The sequence below is a fragment of the Pinus tabuliformis genome, chromosome J, assembly GCF_031772625.1.
Source record: "Pinus tabuliformis cultivar Carrire ecotype Pingquan chromosome J, CPIR1, whole genome shotgun sequence".
Taxonomy (NCBI): Eukaryota; Viridiplantae; Streptophyta; class Pinopsida; order Pinales; family Pinaceae; genus Pinus; species Pinus tabuliformis.
This window is the reverse complement of record NC_142295.1, coordinates 80,524,661-80,536,985: the sequence shown is the minus strand read 5'-3', so window position 1 is coordinate 80,536,985 and position 12,325 is coordinate 80,524,661. Positions and strand designations below refer to the sequence as shown.

Genomic DNA, 12,325 nt, shown 5'->3' with positions numbered 1-12,325 from the left:
ATGTGTGCAACATTGTGTGGTACTACATGGTCCTTGACCCCGTCAAGGATGATGCTCTTGGTCCTCGCCATTGCTTGCTCATACTTTTCGTTCTCAACCGGGTCAACTGGGATCGCTATTGTGTTCAAGGCGAAGTGCTTGAGACGATTCGTGTCTAGAATGGACAATATCTTGGCCTTTCAGACTACGAAGTTTGAGGCTCCATCCAGTCTGTTCTAATCTCTTACCCCATTCACTGCCATTTCGCTACTCCTCTTTCGACTCTTCTAAGTCTCTCTGCTTCACTCCTGGAAGTTCTCGGTGTGACTCCCTTTGAGCCTCGATTTCCCTCCTGGAAACCCCTCTGCCAATGTCGAGATGCCCCCACTTCGATCGTTAGTGTAGCTACACCATTGATCCGGATTTCTTAGCTAGAAATCCTCAGCAGCAACTCCCTCCTCATTGGTCTTGACCTGTTAGGTACTGTTCTAACGACAGTACCCCACCAGCTTTACTCCACAACTTACCCACATCCTCCTATGCCCCAGCAAACTGAAGGTTAGAGCCTCTCGGCTTTGCGCAATCCTGGCACCAGCAAAATCCACACCTCCTGGCCACGGGTGTCAATCCTTCCTGACTGAGAAAGATGACCGAGCACTGCGTAGGTCAAGTCTGCTCTTCTCTGCCACTGGGTTGAAACTCTTCCCGGCTCGAACTGATGACGCAGGCACTCCATCACCCCTTCCTTGCTGCTTTTCCGCTAGGCACAACTTCTGTCACTTGGGACAGTTGTTTCTGTTGCCGCTGCTTTGCTTGACTAATGCCCTCAATTATCCTGTGATCTGCAACCATGCTCTAATACCATGTTGGAATTTCTAAGTCTAACTGTTAGAAATCTTTCCAGTACTTTCTGATTTATTTCTTCCCACTTGTTCTATTAATTAACAAGTTATTTACCATGCAAATACTGAAAATAAATAGAAGTACAGTCTCAACACATACAAATCATCAACTGAAGGAAAAAAAGCACACAAGTGACCCCGTTATTTTTGGACTAATGTCCCCGGAAAAACCCAATGCGGGAAAACCGGTGCAGCTATCTGAGGGTTTTATTATTAAGTAGTTTCAGAATACAAACTGGGTGCTAGAAATGGCTCAACCAACAGAGAATGCCCTCGGCAGTAGTACCTCTTAGTCGGAGACAGATATCAGTGCCAATCTGCCCAACGAAATCTCAAAGTGTCAGCCTCTGGAGCCTATGCGTCTCCCACGCTAGCCCTCTTTAGGCTCTGCGTCGCTCTTGGTTGCCTTTGGCTGCTTCTGCATGACCTCTCGCTAGTTCTACATCAACCCTCTCTCAGATTCTGCGTTGATGCTCCCAGTACTATCTCTGCCTCTCTGCTACTGCATTCAGTGCCCCTCAGCTGCAACTCTGATCACTCCTGTGATTTCCTCAGCAAGCCCTGCCCCAGAAAATCGAATTCTTGATCAACACGGTGTGTTCTCCAAGTGACCCTCAAGCCTCCTCTTATAATTTTCTCGTTGACAATTCAACGGCTGAGATTAAGTCCCTAATCAACGGCTAAGGTTAGATTTGGCTTGATCCATGACTTTTGGACCATTCTAACTCAGTTTTATATTAATTCACATTAATATTTTATTTTCCCTAAGTTTAGACTTAGGGACTTCATTAAAAAATATTGATTATTTTAATATCTCCCAAATTGGTTAGATTCTGCCCAAACCATTTATGGGTATTGGAGATCTCATGTGCTTTATCCTCTCCACCAATTTTCGTGGCTAGAGCACATCCGATGCTACCCCAAATCAACACTCACTCTTAGCAAGGACTGTGCTCTAGTAATACTCCTCACTGAGCATCACCCTGATCATCTGGCATCGGTCCCTCTGTTCATGCTAGGCCTGCTGCCCAACATCCTCTGCACTGCTGCATCATGTACTGCTACCCATGGCCCTACCACTTCCACTACTACATCTGTATGAAAGCTACCTCTGCATCCGTGCTGCTGCCCATGGCCCTACCACTGCCATTGCTGCATCTGCACTGCAACCCCTCTCATCATGCTGCATTGTGCTGCCCATAGCACTGCCATTGCTAACTACTGCACTGCAACTCAGTTACTGAGAAGTAAGTAACTGATCTCCCAACTTTGACATCTTTGTCAGGCTAGAAACACTCCCAATGTTGAAGCTCCCTCTGTCACTGACAAGTGCTCCCTCTCTGACCTTTGCGCTGCTGCAACAACTCTGTGCATCTTGCACTGCTGCCTCACGCTATCCTGGGTCTCTTGCACTATAGCTCCCTCTGTCGCTCCATACGCATCTATCTCTACCGACATCCGCCAATCTTGCTACTCCTCTTCGGGGATCTCGTAGCAAGTTATAATCCAAAAGGTTGGGCACCTTGAGGATCCTGCGCCTCATCGCCTGTAGTTTGTCTGACTACAACTCGATGTCTCCCCACTTCCTCTCAAGTGGCGCATGAGCACTCATGGCACAGTCATCATTTGTCTCCACTTCTTTCTCTGTCGTTGCTGGCACAACCTTGGTCTCAAAAGCCTCTCCCTTGTTCTTCTTCCTCGGACACTGGCTCACATAGTGACCCAGTTCCCCACAGTGGAAGCATTTGACCTTGGAGAGGTCCTTCTTCTGTTTCTCCTGCTTTCCCTTAGATGCTAGGGCAACATCCTCCTTCTTGATTCTGACCCCCTTGTCGTTGCTTCCCGCCTTGGTTAGCCTTCTGATCTCTTCTTGACGAAGAGCTGCCCACAGTTCCTCCCAATCTGGAAGGGTCGACCTGTCCAATATGCTCTGGAAAAATACCTCCCAATCCTCTAAGACTGCGTTCAATGCAGTCCTCACCGACATCTCCTCATCCAGTGTGGCCCCTATGGAAGTCAACTGATCCCGGATCTCCTTCAATCGACCAAGGAAGGTGTCTATCTATTCTCCCTTCTGCATCTGATATGACCACAACTAATTTTCTAGTAGCATCTTCCTCTGCACGGAATTATGCTGATACAATTTCGTCATTCCTCCCACATCGCATTTGCCGTGTCCTTCTCAGCAATATGTGGTACTACATGGTCCTTGACCCCATCAAGGATGATGCTCTTGGCCCTCGCCATTGCCTGCTCGCACTTTTCATTCTCAACCGGGTCTATTGGGATCGCTACCATGTTCAAGGCGAAGTGCTTGAGACAATTCTGGTCTAGAAGTGACAAGATCCTAGCCTTCCAGACTATAAAGTTTGAGGCTCCGTCTAATCTGTCCTGATCTCTTACCCCATTCACTGCCATTTCGTTGCTCCTCTTTCGACTCTTCCGAGTCTCTCCACTTCCCTCCTAGAAGTTCTCGGTGTGACTCCCTCTAAGCCTCGATTTCCCTCCTAGAAACCCCTCTGTCAATGTCGAGATGCCCCCACTTCAATCATTAGTGTAGCTGCACCACTGATCCGGATTTCTTGGCTAGAAATCCTCGACAGCAACTCTCTCCTCCTTGGTCTTGCCCTGTTAGGTACTGTTTTGACCACAGTACCCCACCAACTTCCTGTCTAGAATGGACAAGATCCTGGCCTTCCAGACTACGAAGTTTGAGGCTCCGTCCAGTCTGTCCTGATCCCTTACCACATTCACTGCCATTTCGCTTCTCCTCTTTTGACTCTTCTGAGTCTCTCTACTTCCCTCCTGGAAGATCTCGGTGTGACTCCCTCTGAGCCTTGATTTCCCTCCTGGAAACCCCTTTGCCAATGTCGAGATGCCCCCACTTTGATCGTTAGTGTAGCTGCACCACTGATCTGGATTTCTTGGCTAGAAATCCTCAGCAGCAACTCCCTCCTCCTTGGTCTTGACTTGTTAGGTACAGTTTTGATGACAGTACCCCACCAGTTTCACTCCACAACTTACCCACAACTTCCTAAGCCCCAACAAACTAAAGGTTAAAGCCTCTAGGCTTTGCACAATCCCGGCACCAGCAAGATCCGCACCTCCTGGCCATGGGCGTCAATCCTTTCTGACTGAGAAAGATGACTAGGCACTGCATAGGTCAATTCTGCTCTTCTCTGCCACTGTGTTGATCCTCTTCCCAGCTCGAACTGATGACGCAGACATTGCATCACCCATTCCTTGCTGCTTTTCTGCTAGGAACAACTTATGTCACTTGGGACAGTTGTTTCTGTTGCTGCTACTTTGCTCGGCTGATGCCCCCAGTTATCCTGTGATTTGCAAACACGCTGTGATACCATGTTGGAATTTCCAAGTCTAACTGTTCGAAATCCTTCCTCTAATTTCTGATTTATTTCTTCCTACTTGTTCTGTTACTTAACAAGTTATTTACCATGTAAATACTGAAAATAAATACAAGTATAGTCTCAACACATACAGATCATCAACTGAAGGAAAAACAAGCACACAAGTGACACCGTTATTTTTGGACTAATGTCCCCGGAAAAACCCAATGCAGGAAAACCGGTGCAACTATCTGAGGGTTTTATTATTAAGCAGTTTCAGAATACAATCTGGGTGCCAGAAATGGCTCACCCAACAGAGAATGCCTTCGGCAGTAGTACCTCTTAGTTGGAGATAGATATCAGCCCCAATCTGCCCAACAAAATCTCCCAGCATCAGCCTTTGGAGCCTATGCGTCTCACACGCTAGCCCTCCTCAGGCTCTGTGTAGCTCCTGGCTGCTTCTACATGACCTCTCGTTGGCTCTGCATCAACCCTCCCCTAGCTTCTATGTTGATGCTCCTGGTACTATCTCTGCCTCTCTGCTACTGCATTCATTGCCCCACAGCTGCAACTCTGATCACTCCTTCGATTTCCTCAGCAAGCCTTGCCCCAGAAAATCAAATTCTTGATCAACACGGTGTGTTCTCCAAGTGACCCTCAAGCCTCCTCTTATAATTTTCTCGTTGACAATTCAACGATTGAGATTAAGTCCCTAATCAACATCTAAGATTAAATCTGGCTTGATCCATGACTTTTGGACCATTCTAACTTAGTTTTATATTAATTCACATTAATATTTTATTTTCCCTAAGTTTAGACTTAGGGACTTCATTAAAAAATATTAATTATTTTAATATCTCCCAAATTGGTTAGACTCTGCCCAAACCATTTATGGGTATTGGAGATCTCATGTGCTTTAGCCTCTCCACCAATTTTCGTGGCTAGAGCACATCCGATGCTACCCCAAATCAACACTCCCTCTTAGCAAGGACTGTGCTCTAGTAATACTCCTCACTGAGCATCACCCTGATCATCCAGCATCGGTCCCTGTGTTGATGCTAGGCCTGCTGCCCAACATCCTCTGCACTGCTGCATCATGTACTGCTACCCATGGCCCTGCCATTGCCACTGCTGCATCTGTACGAAAGCTACCTCTGCATCCATGATGCTGCCCATGGCCCTGCCATTGCCATTGTTGCATCTGCACTGCAACCCCTCTCATCATGCTGCATCGTGCTGCCCATAGCACTGCCATTGCTAACTGTTGCATTGAAACTCAATTACTGAGAAGTAAGTAACTGATCTCCCAACTCTGACATCTTTTTCAGGCTAGAAACACTCCCGATGCTGAAGCTCCCTCTGTCGCTGACAAGTGCTCCCTCTCTGACCTCTGCATTGCTGCAACAACTTTGTGCATCTCGCACTGCTGCCTCACGCAATCCTGGGTCTCTTGCACTGTAGCTCCCTCTGTCGCTCCATTCGCATCTATCTCTACTGACATCTACCAGTCTTGCTACTCCTCTACGAGGCTCTGGTAGCAAGTTATAGTCCAAGAGGTTGGGCACCTCGAGGATTCTGCCCCTCATCGCCTGTAGTCCGTCTGACTACAACCCGATGTCTCCCCACTTCCTCTCAAGTGTCGCATGAGCACTCATGGCATAGTCATTATCTATCTCCACTTCTTTCTCCGCCGTTGCTGGCGCAACCTTGGTCTAAGAAGCCTCTCCCTTGCTCTTCTTCCTCGGACACTGGCTCGCATAGTGACCCAGTTCCCCACAGTGGAAGCATTTGACCTTGGAGAGGTCCTTCTTCCGTTTCTCTTGCTTTCCCTCAGATGCTAGGGCAACATCCTCCTCTTCCTCCTTCTTGATTCTGACCCCCTTGCCGCTGCTTCCCGCCTTGGTTAGCCTTCTGATCTCTTCTTGACGAAGAGCCGCCCACAGTTCCTCCCAATCTGGAAGGGTCAACCTGCCCAGTATGCTCTGGACAAATACCTCCCAATCCTCTAAGACTATGTTCAATGCGGTCCTCACCAACATCTCCTCATCCAGTGTGGCCCCTATGGAAGTCAACTGATCCCGGATCTCCTTCAATCGACCGAGGAAGGTGTCTATCTGTTCTCCCTTCTACATCTGGTATGACCGCAACTAATTTTCTAGTAGCATCTTCCTCTGCACGGAAGTATGCTGATACCATTTCGTCATTCCTTGTACATCGCATTTTCCATGTCCTTTTTGGTAATATGTGGTACTACATGGTCCTTGACCCCGTCAAGGATGATGCTCTTGGCCCTCGCCATTTCCTGCTCGTACTTTTCGTTCTCCATTGGGTCAACTGGGATCGCTATCGTGTTCAAGGCAAAGTGCTTGAGACAATTTCTGTCTAGAATGGACAAGATCCTGGCCTTCCAGACTACGAAGTTTGAGGCTCTGTCTAGTCTGTCCTGATCTCTTACCCCATTCACTGCCATTTTGCTACTCCTCTTTCAACTCTTCCAAGTCTCTCTACTTCCCTCCTGGAAGTTCTCAGTGTGACTCCCTCTGAGCCTCGATTTCCCTCCTGGAAACCCCTCTGCCAATGTCGAGATGCCCCCACTTCGATCGTTAGTGCAGCTGCACCACTGATTTGGATTTCTTGGCTAGAAATCCTTGGCAACAACTCCCTCCTCCTTGGTCTTGCCCTGTTAGGTACTGTTCTTACCACAACACCCCACCAACTTCACTCCACAACTTACCCACAGCCTCCTATGCCCCGCAAACTGAAGGTTAGAGCCTCCAGGCTCTGCGCAATCCCGGCACCAGCAAAATCCGCACTCTCCTGGCCATGGGCGTCAATCCTTCCTGATTGAGAAAGATGACCGGGCACTGCATAGGTCAATTTTGCTCTTCTCTGCCACTGTGGATCCTCTTCCCAGCTCGAACTGATGACGTAGGCACTACATCACCCCTTCCTTGCTGCTTTGCCGCTAGGAACAACTTCTGTCACTCAGGACAGTTGTTTTTGTTGCTGCTGCTCTACTCGACATATGCCCTCTATTATCCTATGATCTGCAACCACGCCCTGATACCATGTTGGAATTTCTAAGTCTAACTGTTAGAAATCCTTCCTGTACTTTCTGATTTATTTCTTCCTACTTGTTCTGTTAATTAACAAGTTATTTACCATGTAAATACTGAAAATAAATACAAGTACAGTCTCAACACATACAAATCATCAACTGAAGGAAAAACAAGCACATAAGTGACATTGTTATTTTTAGACTAATGTCCCCGGAAAATCCCAATGCGGGAAAACCAGTGCAGCTATCTGAGGGTTTTATTATTAAGCAGTTTTAGAATACAATCTGGGTGCCAGAAATGGCTCACCCAATAGAGAATGCCCTCGATAGTAGTACCTCTCAGTCGGAGACAAATATCAGCGCCAATTTGCCCCATGAAATCTCCCAGTGTCAACCTCTAGGGTCTGTGTCAGCCTCTTTGGCCCAGTGTCAGCCTCTCTGGGCTCTGCGTCAGCGTGCATCTGCATCTCCGACACTAGCTCTCCTCAGGCTTTGCACAGCTCCTGGCTGCCTCTGCGTGGCCTCTTGCTGCTTCTGTGTGGCCTCTCTCTAGCTCTGCATCAACCCTCTCTCGGCTTCTGCATTGATGCTCCCGGTACTATCTCTGTCTCTCTGCTACTACATTCACTGCCCCTTAACTGCAACTCTGATCACTCCCAATTTCCTCAGCAAGCCTTGCCCCAAAAAATCGAATTCTTGATCAACACAGTGTGTTCTCCAATTGACCCTCAAGCCTCCTCTTATACTTTTCTCGTTGACAATTCAACCACTGAGATTAAATCCCTAATCAATGGCTAAGATTAGGTCTGGCTTGATCCATGACTTTTGGACCATTCTAACTCGGTTTTATATTAATTCACATTAATATTTTATTTTCACTAAGTTTAGACTTAGGGACTTCATTAAAAAATATTAATTATTTTAATATCTCCCAAACTGGTTAGATTCTGCCCAAACCATTTTTGGGTGTTGGAGATCTCATGTGCTTTAGCCTCTCCACCAATTTTCGTGGCTAAAGCACATCTGATGCTACCCCAAATCAATGACAACTTAGTAATAGACAATTCTGGGACATCTATATGCAACTGCTCCATGAGGTAGGTGTGCCAAAGCTTGTACTCAACAGCGTTTGCGGCCACCTTCGGTTGCTCTTCATCATGTTTTTGGAGGCATTCAAGGGCACTTGGAATGAGAGTGCTTCTCTTGACCTTGATTTGATTGGATAGAATTACCAACTTTGTATACATCCTCACTGGAGCCACCACATACCGTGTAATGTTTTTCTTCGTGACCTGTAAGTCTCTTGTGCTCAAAGCTTGCCTGAAGGGGTCGAGAAATGCTTGAATCTATTGTAGGATTTCCTCCTACTTCCTTACTTCTCCAACTGCTCCAATGGAAGGAACCCCATGAACTTCAATCATAGACTCCAACCCACTCAACAAATGTTTGTAGGAGGCAAGAACCCTGTCAACATCCCTAGCCAGCTTATCCCGTGATTGGATCCTAATGCATATTTGGACTTTGTCATTTTGGGTGGTTATCCAATCCTTCTTTGGGAGAATTGTCGGTGCTTCTGGATACTTATTTTTCCACTCATGAATGTTGTTGAGAGTTGTGATAGCTTGTTTTAGCATGGCGGACTTTTCCTTCGTGTCGATCTGTATGGCTAGGATAGGGGACATGGTGTGATGTAGCTTCGACATCTCCTCATATACCACTGCCATGACTTCTCTAAGGGTCTCAACTTCCTCCTTGATTGATGCCTGTATTTCTTTTGTGCTTGAGTGAGCAAGGCGCAGGCCTTTATTTTCTTCCTCGAGCCTTTTCCTGTCTTCTTCTCACTTGGTAGCTCTAGCCTCTCTACACAGATGCATAGAGCTTGCCTTGAAGTTCTGTGATCTGCTTGCTCATTCTTCCTACATTTAACTTGGTTGTTGCCCCTAGTTTTCCACAACCTATAAGGTTGACACCACAACAATTGGAAGAAAAAAGAGCAAAAGGGCTTTGTTACAGTTGTGATAGCAAATACACTAAAGGTCATAAGTGTGCTGAGAAGAAATTATTCTACATAGATTGTGAAGAGGAAGAAGAAACGGAGCAAGAAAGGTCAAAAGAAGAGGATATACTCCAGAAACAAAGCCTAGATAAAGAAGAAATGAATCCGACCATATCTTGTAATGCATTGGCAGGAATTACCACTCCTCAAACCATCAAGATAGAAAGACAAATCAAGAAGAAAAAGGTAATAGTGTTGATTGATTCAAGTACCCACAATTTTATTCATTGTAAGGTAGCAAAAGAATTGAATTGCTTCTGATATCCAACACCAGAGTGTCAAGTGATGGTTGGAAATGGAGGAACAATAAATTGCTCTGGAAAGTGCCATAATATCAAGCTATCCATGGGAGAATATGTATTGACTAGCCCAATGCTTTCCATTCCAATGGGAGGTGCTAACGTTGTACTAGGAGTCCAATGGCTACAATCCTTGGGTACAATAGCTTTTAATTTTCAAGAAATTTTCATGATATTTTCTGTGGAAGGAAAGGAAGTTGAATTAAGGGGTATTATAGGGAAACCGGGAAAGATAATCAGCTCTAACAGTATGACAAAGCTTCTAAAAAAGGAACAAAGAGGTGTAATTGCACAATTATGTTCGCTAGATGTTTCCACGTTGGAATCATCTATTTCTCCAGATCTCCAAAAAGTCTTGGACAATCATTCCAAGGTATTTGAGACTCCCAAAGGTCTCCCACCTATTCGTGATCATGATCATGCTATTCATCTGATTCCAGGAAGTGTTCCTCCAAACATCAAGCCATACAGATATCCCTATGCCCAAAAGAGTGAAATTGAATGTATGGTTACAGAAATGCTAGAGGCTGGTATAATTCAACCGAGTCAAAGTTCTTTCTCTGCTCCAGTAGTATTGGTGCACAAGAAGGATGGATCATGGCGCATGTGTCCGGATTATAGGGAGCTCAACAAGCTCACTATTAAAGATAAGTTTCCCATTCCTGTCATTGATGAATTACTTGATGAATTGCATGGATCAATTTACTTCACCAAGTTGGATCTACGTTCAGGATATCATCAAATCAGAATGAAGACTGAAGACATCCCGAAAACAGCATTTAGAACTCATGAGGGTCATTATGAATTTTTGGTCATGCCTTTTGGCCTTACCAATGAACCTTCAACATTTCAAAGTTTCATGAATTCCATTTTCAAACCATTCCTTAGAAAATTTGTGTTAGTATTTTTTGATGATATACTAATCTACAGCAAGTCTTGGAAGGATCATGTTGAACATGTTGACAAGGTGCTACAACTATTGGAGGAGAAACAATTATATGCAAAAAGATCCAAATGTTTCTTTGGAGTACAAGAGGTGGAATATCTGGGTCATATTGTATCTCATGAAGGAGTTAAGGCAGACCCTAGCAAAATTAAAGCCATTAAGGAATGGAAAATCCCCACATCCATAAAGCATCTGCGAGGATTTCTTGGGTTGACAGGGTATTATCGCAAGTTTGTTAAGAATTATGGAAGAATAGCAGCACCTATAACAAAATTATTGAAAAAAGATGCATTTTCATGGACTACAGAAGCAACAAAGGCCTTCGAGCATCTTAAAGAGGCAATGTGTTAAGCACCGGTCTTAGCTACACCAGACTTCACAAAAACCTTTATTGTGGAATGTGATGCTTCAGGAAATGGAATTGGTGTTGTTTTAATGCAAGATGAAAGACCCATTGCTTTTGAAAGTCATCCAATCAAGGGAAAGTTTTTACACAAACTATTTATGAGAAGGAAATGCTGGCAATAGTCCATGCACTTAAGAAATGGCGACCCTACCTAATGGGAAGACACTTCAAGGTAAAAACGGATCATGATAGCCTTAAATACTTTTTAGAACAAAGATTATCCTCTGAAGAGCAACAAAAGTGGGTCACAAAGATGTTGGGTTATGACTTTGAAATCATCTACAAAAAAGGGAAGCAAATGTGGTGGCAGATGCACTCTCAAGAAAGGATGAGGATGTGGAAGCATTGCTGTGCGCCATTTCTATTATCCTACCAGATTGGATAAACAAAGCAAGGGAGGAATGGAAGAACAACGAAGAAGTGTGGGCACTTATTCAAAAGTTACAACAAGACTCCAGTACGTCTGATACATGTAGCTGGCAAAATGATTCGTTATGGTATAAAGATCGCTTATACCTTTGTAAGAATTCCCAGCTAAAACAAAAGATTCTTATGGAATTGCACACTTCTCCCTTAGGAGGGCACTCAGGATTTTTAAAAACTTACCACAGGGTTAAGAAGGAATTTTTTTGGGAGGGCCTTAAATTAGATATTCAAAAGTTTGTGGCGGAATGTTTGGTTTGCCAACAAAATAAAGTTGAAACAATTAAGACTCCAAGTCTATTACAACCTTTATCCATTCCAAGCCAACGTTGGGAGGAGGTTTCGATGGATTTTATCACAGGTTTACACAAGTCTGAGGGAAAGAGTGTCATCATAGTGGTAGTTGACAGACTTACCAAGTATGCACACTTTTGTGCATTATCACATCCATTTAAAGCCAGTACAGTTTCTACTCCATTTATGGAAACAATTCAAAAGCTACATGGAAACCCAAAGATTATTGTAAGTAACAGAGATCCCATTTTCACTGGAAATTTTTGGACAGAATTATTTTCTTGTCTTGGTACTCAGTTAGCTCATAGCTCATATTATCATCCTCAATCTGATGGTCAAACTGAGATAGTAAACAAATGTTTGGAAGGATATCTTCGTTGCTTTGTATCTGATAAACAGACACAATGGGTCAAATGGTTGCCTCTGGCTGAATGATGGTATAACACTTCCTTCCATACAGCAACAAAAATGACCCCATTTATGGCACTTTATGGATATCAGCCACCATCCATCACATCATATTTAAGAGAATTCTAAGGTTCAAGTAGTGGAACATCACATCGAACATCAACAACAAGTCCTCCAACTCTTAAAGGATAACCTCGTGTTGGCACA

The 12,325-nt window shown here is 44.7% G+C and overlaps 1 protein-coding gene across 3 annotated transcripts in view; it reads right to left on the bottom strand.

Annotated features, from left to right (window-relative positions):
* Positions 1-12,325, bottom strand: part of LOC149225605 (CBBY-like protein) — a 399,435-nt gene that overhangs the window by 72,294 nt on the left and 314,816 nt on the right. The window lies entirely within an intron of this gene.